We start from the raw sequence: 8,002 nt of genomic DNA, 5'->3' as shown, positions 1-8,002 counted from the left end.
AAGGAAGCGTGAAAATACTATTGGTCATGGTAATTGTGTAGCCATTATGAAAGGCAATATACATGCATTATTTTGTAATTCTTTTCCTCTCCAATCTGTTTTCAAAGACAACTTAATATCAATAAATATAAAGCTGCATTAATGGGCCTATCATTTATACAGATGTACATTTTTACAAAGGAAGAAGAGGAAATAGGGGTATTTTAGACAGAAGTTTTTGCACAGTATTGAAATTAAATTGGCATGATTCAGCTAGATTATTTCACATTGAGGTGCTGATTGTAATTTTAAGAGCAAACACTATAAAAATAACTGAAATAAATATAGTGAAACAAACAACAATGAAATAAAAAAGATACACTAGGGAACATGTGGGCTTCCCTATAGCTCAGATGGTAAAGAATCTGTCTACAATGCAGCAGACCCAGGTTCAATCCCTGAGTTGCGAAGAATCCCCTTCTCCAGGGGATTCCAGTGGGGAATGACAACTCACTCCAGTATTTCTGCCTAGAGAATTCCATGGACAGAGTAGCTTAGTGGGCTACAGTCCATGGGGCTGCAAAGAGTGAGACACAACTGAGTGACTAACACAACAACGAGATAATATATATTTAACAAAAACAAAAGATAGAAATCAAGGAACAAGGAAAAAGAAAAAAAAAGCACAAGACATAAGGAAACAAATAGCGAAAGGACAAATATAAACCCTGCCTTATCAGTAATTACATTAAATCCAAGTGGATTAAACACCTCAATCAAAAGACAGATGTTGGTAGCATAAATATACTAGCTACAGGATGCATACTTTAATTCAAAGACATAAATAGATTAAAAAGAAAAGGATGGAAACATTTACATGAAAGCGATAGTCAAAGAGATGAACTAGTTGTACTAAAATCAGGCAAAATATACCCGGAGATGAAAATAATTACAGGAGAAACAGAAACACTAGAGTAGGAAATGACAACTCATTCCAGTATTTTTGCTTGGAAAATTCCAAGGGCAGAGGAGACTGGCGGGCTACAGTTCATGGGGTCACAAAAAGTTGAACATGACTGAGCATGCACACATGCACAGAAACATTTTATCCTTATTGAGGGTTAGTTTATAATTAGAAAAATATGATAATTATAAATATATATATACACCTATCAACACAGCACCAAAACACATGAAACAAAAACTGACACAGTTAAAGGGAGAAATAGATAATTCAATAATAAAAATAGAAAGCATCAATACTAAATTTTCAATAATGGATAAAACAACAATACAGCAGTTCAACAGAGAAATAGAATAGGTGAACAATATTATAAACCAAATTGTTAGTCACTAAGTCGTGTCTGACTCTGTGACTTCAAGGACTGTAGCATGCCAAACTATCCTGTCTTTCACTATCTCTTGGAGTTTGCTCAAACTCATGTCCATTGAGTCAGTGATGCCATCCAACCATCTCATCCTCTGTCACCCACTTCTCCACATGCCCTTAATCTTTCCCAACATCACGGTCCTTTACAATGAGTCAGCTCTTCGCATCAGGTAGCCAAAGTATTGGAGCTTAAGCTTCAGCGTTGGTCCTTCTATTCAGTGTTGATTTCCTTTAGGATTGACTGGTTTGATCTTGCAGTCCAAGAAACTCTCAAGAGTCTTCTCCAGCACAACAATTCAGTGGCATCAATTCTTCAGTGCCCAGCCTTCTTTATAGACAAATATTTGTAGAATAATCCCTCCAACATCAGAATATGAATTCTTCTCAATAGTCATTTTGCTAACATGGAAAATTCTCTAGGATAAACCTTACATTCAATTCAGCTCAGTCTCTCAGTTGTGTCTGACTCTTTGTGACCCCATGGATTGCAGCATGCCAGCCTTCTCTGTCCTTCACCAACTACTGGAGCTTGCTCAAACTCATATCTATCAAGTTGGTGATGCCATCCCACCATCTTATCCTCCATTGTCCCTTTCTCCTGCCTTCAATCTCCCAGCATCAGGGTCTTTTCTAATCAGTCCCTTCCTTGGATCAGGTGGCCAAAGTATCAGATCTTTAGCTTCAACATCAGTCCTTCCAATGAATATTTAGGGTTGATATCCTTTAGGATTGACTGGTTTGATCTCCTTGCAGTCCAAGGGACTCTCAAGAGTCTTCCCCAACACTACAGTTCAAAAGCATCAATTCTTTAGCACCCAGCTTTCTTTATGGTCCAGCTCTCACATCCATACAGTTGAGTTTAGTTCAGTTCAGTCGCTCAGTCGTGTCCGACTCTTTGCGACCCCTTGAACTGCTGCATGCCAGGCCTCCTTGTCCATCACCAACTCCTGGAGTCCACCCAAACCCATGCCCATTGAGTCAGTGATGCCATCCAGCCATCTCATCCTCTGTAGTCCCCTTCTCCTCCTGCCCTCAATCTTTCCCAGCATCAGGGTCTTTTCAAATGAGTCAGCTCTTCACATCAGGTGGCCAAATATTGGAGTTTCAGCTTCAGCATCAGCCCTACCAATGAACACCCAGAACTGATCTCCTTTAGGATGGACTGGTTGGATCTCCTTGCAGTCCAAGGAACTCTCAGGAGTCTTCTCCAACACCACAGTTCAAAAGCATCAATTCTTCGGCGCTCAGCTTTCTTTATAGTCCAATTCTCACATCCATATATGACCACTGGAAAAACCATAGCCTTGACTAGACGGACTTTGTTGACAAAGTAATGTCTCTGCTTTTCAATATGCTGTCTAGGTTGGTCATAACTTTCCTTCCAAGGAGTAAGTGTCTTTTAATTTCATGGCTGAAATCACCATCTGCAGTGATTTTGGAGCCCAGAAAAATAAAGTCAGCCACTGTTTCCACTGTTTGTGCATCTATTTGCCATGAAATGATGGGACCAGATGCCATGATCTTAGTTTTCTGAATGTTGAGCTTTAAGCCAATTTTTTCACTCTCTTCTTTCACTTTCATCAAGAGGCTCTTTAGTTCTTCGCTTTCTGCCATAAGGGTGGTGTCATCTGCATATCTGAGGTTATTGATATTTCTCCCATGACTACTGGAAAAACCATAACCTTGACTAGATGGACCTTTTTTGGCAAAGTAATGTCTCTGCTTTTTAATATGCTGTCTAGGTTGGTCATAGCTTTTCTTCCAAGGAGCAACTGTCTTTTAATTTCATGGCTGCAGTCACCATCTGCAGTGATTTTTGAGTCCAAGAAAATAAAGTCTTTCAATGTTTCCCTTGTTTCCCCATCTATTTGCCATGAAGTTATGGGACTGGATGCCAAGATCTTTGTTTTTTGAATGTTGAGTTTTAAGCTAGCCTTTTCACTCTCCTCTTTTACTTTGATCTAGAGGCTCTTTAGTTCCTCTTCGCTTTCTACCATAAGGGTGGTGTCATCTGCATATCTGAGGTTATTGATATTTCTCCCAGCAATCTTGATTCCAGCTTGTGTTTCATCCAACCTGGCATTTCTCATGATGTAGTCTACATATAAGTTAAATAAGCAGGGTGACAATATACAGTCTTGATGTACTCCTTTCCCAATTTGGAACCAGTCCATTGTTCCACGTCTGGTTCTAACTGTTGATCCTTAACCTGCATACAGGTTTCTCAGAGGTAAGTAAGGTGGTCTGGTATTTCTATCTCTTGAAGAATTTTCCAGTTGGTTTTGATCCTCACAAATCAATAATATTGATAATATCTACCAAAATTTCCAATTTGAAGTACTATCTGGAGAGGAGAATATGATGACCAAGGTTTGAGAAAACAATTACACCTATGAATTTGATTTTTCAAAAGTCTGTTGAAATTCTCATCTCTCTACAGAACACAGCCATATCACAGAATTTCTCCAATCTGGGGATGTCCTATTTGATGTTTTTGCTGGGGTTGGTTGGGCCTTTTGCCATTCCAGCAGCAAAGAAAAACTTCACTGTGTTTGCTAATAATCTCAATCCTGAATCCCATAAATGGTTACTGCACAATTGTAAATTAAATAAAGTGGACCAAAAAGTAAAAGCCTTTAACTTGGATGGGAAAGACTTCCTGCAAGGACCAGTCAGAGAAGAGTTAATGCAGCAGCTGGGACCACTGTCAAAAGAAAGAAAATACTCTGTGTACATTGTCATGGATTTGATGAATTTGCTAACAAAGGCTATTGAGTTTCTCAGCTCTTTCAAAGCACTCTTAGATGGACAGCCATGTGGCAGTGAACTCCTTCCCATTGTGCACTGTTACAGCTTTTCCAAAGGTGCTAATCCAGCTGCAGATGTTCAGCAATGAGCTGGAACTGTGTTATGCATCTTCTTAGAGGCACGTAGTTCAGTTCACCTAGTATGAAATGTGGCCCCTAACAAGGAAATGCTATGCATCACTTTTCGGATTCCTGCTGCTATACTTTACAAGAACCAGACTGTAAATCAAGACAATCATGAAGATCTACCTCTCAAACACCAGAGGACAGATAAAAACTTTTAAGAAGAAAAAACATAAATTGCTTCAGTCACTTAATTGGAAATATTTTCTCCATCTCCCCACTAGACTTTTGTGATAGTGAACTATCATTTGTATGATTTCTAATATTTTAGCATTCAGTTACTTTAGTATTGAACCCTTTTATTTTACCCTAGCTGGCTTCCTTGGTGGTCAGATGGTAAAGAATCTGCCTGCAATGTGGGAGACCTAGGTTTGATCCCTGCATTGGAAAGATCTCCTGGAGAAGGGGATGGCAACCCACTCCAGTATTCTTGACTTGAGAATCCCATGGGCAGAGGTGCCTGGCGAGCTACAGTCCATAGGTTTGCAAAGACTCAGACATGACTGAGAGACTAACAGACTCACAGTCAAAGGCTTTAGCATAGTCAATGCAGCAGAAGTAGATGTTTTTCTGGAACTCTCTTGCTTTTTTGATAATACAATGGATGTTGGCAATTTGATCTCTAGTTCCTCCTCCTTTTCTAAATCGATGTTTACTCTTGTAAACATCTAAGTCGATGTTTACTCTTGCCATCTCCTGCCTGACAACATCCAATCTACTCATGGACATTACATTCCAGGTTCCTATGCAATATTGTTCTTTATAGCATCAGACTTTACTTTCACCACCAGACATATCCACAACTGGGCATCATTTCATCTTTGGACCAGCAGCTTCATTCTTCTGGAACTGTTAGTAATTGCCATCTATTTTTTCCTAGGAGCATATTGAACACCTTCTGACCTGTTGGGCTCATCTTTCAGTGTCATATCTTTCTGCTCTTTTATACTATTCATGGGGTTCTTCCGGCAAGAATATTGGAGTGATTTGCCATTCCTTCCTCCTGTGAACCGCATTTTTTCAATATAACACATCATATATACTGGTTTCCTATTGTTGCTGTAATAAATTACCACAGATCCTGGAGGTAGTTCTGAGGTCAGGAGTCCAAAATCAGTATTACATGGGGCTAATGTCAAGGTGTTTCCTTAGGGAGGTTCTAGAGTGTATATATATATATATTTTTTTTTTTTTTTTTTTTTTTTTCTTTCCTGGAAAAGGCAAGTTTCTATAGGCTGTATTCATTCCTTGGCTCATGGACCCAGATCACACTGCTTTCCATTGCCACATCACTTACTGTCTTTGATATTCTTGCTTCTCTATCATAAGGACCCCTGTGATTACATTGGACTTGCCTAGAAAATCTAGGATAAATTTCTCACCTTAATATCTTTAACTTAATCACATCTGCAAAGTTATTTTTACCATGTAAGATAACATATTCACAGGTCTGGACGTACTTGCTGTTGCTGTTGTTTAGTTGCTAACTCGTGTCTGAGTCTTTGTAACCCCATGGACTGTAGCCCATCAGGCTCCTCTGTCCATAGGATTTTCCAGGCAAGAATACTGGAGTGGGTTGCCATTTACTTCTCCAGGGGATCTTCCCAACCCAAGAGTATAACCCACATCTCCTGCATTGTCAGGCAAGTTCTTTATCACTGAGCTACCAGGGAAGCCCCCGAACATATTTTAATGACCCTTATTCTCTTAATTATAGTATGCCTGCTGACTGTCAAAGATTTACATTTATCTGTCATTGAAACTACCTTCACCTCATTCCTAAAGGTCCCAAATCATTACAACACTCACTCAAAGTTCAAAATTCTATTATTTAAATATCATGAACTCCAAAGTCCAAAATCTTTCTTTCTAAATAATCAGATAAGGGTCACATTCTCTATATGATCCAGTCAAGGGCAAGATTCCTCTCCATCTGTGAACCTGTTAAGTAAGACAAGGAGTTATCTGCTGCCAGAATATAGTGGTAGGACAGGCGTAGATAACAGTTACGACATTTCTATTCCAAGGTTAAAAATAGGAGGAAAATTGTCACTGATTCTAAAGCAATTTTGAAATCAAGTATGGTATATTCCACTGAATTTCCAGGTGGTGCAGTAGTAAAAAGAAGAAGAAGAAAAAAAGACAGGCAGCCAGTGCATGGGGCACAAGAGATGTGGTGGCAGGACAGGGAAGATCCACTGGAATAGGAAATGGCAGCCCACTCCAGCATTCTAGCCTGGAAAATTCTATGGACAAATGAGCCTGACAGGGTACAGTCCATGGGGTCACAAAGAGTTGGACACAACTGAACACACACACACACACACACACACACACACAATAAATTCCATTAGGTTATAATGCATTGAAACAATCTGTGACTCAAAGTTCTATACTCTGAGTCATTCTTTTTCAGGAAGGACAGTACCTGCTGGCCCCTGAGTAGTCTTATCAGTCTGTTTCATACTTATAGAATTTGAGGTGTCCCACAGTCCTCTTTTACTTCCTCCTTCTGTCCCTTTTATTCAAAGCTTACAGTATTTCTGCTGGTAGAATATTCTCAAATGTTCTATCTGTGGATCTTCCATGCTCCCCACAAGGATTCACTCAGTTAAAACAAAGCCTCTTTTATAAATCTCCCCTGAATCCTCTTATCTCAATTTTTGGCCTCTGTTGAGATGAATATTCTGACCGTTTGGTTCCTCTAAGGAACTAAGAAAAGGTTGTCCAGGCCCTTCTTTTTCTCTAGAACATGCATTCTTGATGATAAACATTTCCACATCCTAATTGAAGCATCTTTTGCTATCCAGACAGGGTGAGAATTTCTCAGTTCATAAACTCTTGGTTCCTTTTACTTAACAGTTATTCCCTCAATATACTTTTTACTGGTTACATTTTACTCTAAGATGCAAGAGGAAACCAGGCCACACCTTCACCAGTTTGCTGGAGAATTTCCTTAGCTATAATCCAAATTTATTTATTATGTTATACAACACAATTCAGCTAGATTCTCTTCCTCTATGTAATAAAGGTCTTCTTTCCTCTAGTTTCCAATAATATGTTCCTCATTTCCTTCTGAGTCCTTACCAGCAGCTTGTTTAACGTCCATATTTTTACCAACAGTTTATGGTAATTTAAATGTACTCTGAAATTCCCTGGTGGTGCAGATGGTAAAGAATCTGCCTGCAATGTGGGGGACCTGAATTTGATCCCTGGGTTGGGAAGATCCCCAGGGAAATGGATCCAGGATCCTTGCCTGGATAATTCCCTAGAAAAAGGAACCTAGTGGGCTATAGTCCATGACCTCACAAAGAATCAGCACTATTGAGTGACTAACACATTAACATACTTTAAGATAGTGGTGGTCTCCAACCTTTTCGGCAGAAGAGACTGGTTTCATGCAAGACAATTTTTCCACAGACCAGAGAGGCGAATGGTTTCAGGATGATTCAAGCATAGCAGGGTTCATGCTCCTATGAGAACCTAATGCAACCACTGATCTGATAGGAGGTAGAGTTCAGATGGTTATGTGAGCAATAGGGAGTGGCTGTAAATACAGATGAAGAAGTTTCGCTTGCTCACCCACCACTCACCTCCTCCTGTGTAGCCCAATTGTCAACCCCTGCTCTAAGATGATCCACATTATCTCTCCTGAGTCCTTTACTTCTTTCTGAGCTCTCATGGGCAGAGTCTTTCACATCCA

General features: G+C 39.6%; 1 pseudogene; it reads left to right on the top strand.

The window, feature by feature from the left end:
- Positions 1-3,664: 3,664 nt before the first annotated feature.
- LOC145544995 (tRNA (guanine(37)-N(1))-methyltransferase pseudogene) lies at positions 3,665-4,460 on the top strand (annotated as a pseudogene).
- Positions 4,461-8,002: the final 3,542 nt, after the last annotated feature.

Source organism: Giraffa tippelskirchi, chromosome 4 (assembly GCF_054371585.1).
Source record: "Giraffa tippelskirchi isolate mGirTip1 chromosome 4, T2T-mGirTip1v1.2.pri, whole genome shotgun sequence".
NCBI classification, from domain to species: Eukaryota; Metazoa; Chordata; class Mammalia; order Artiodactyla; family Giraffidae; genus Giraffa; species Giraffa tippelskirchi.
Note: the sequence above shows the minus strand (reverse complement) of the source record. Positions and strands in the feature narration are given on the sequence as shown.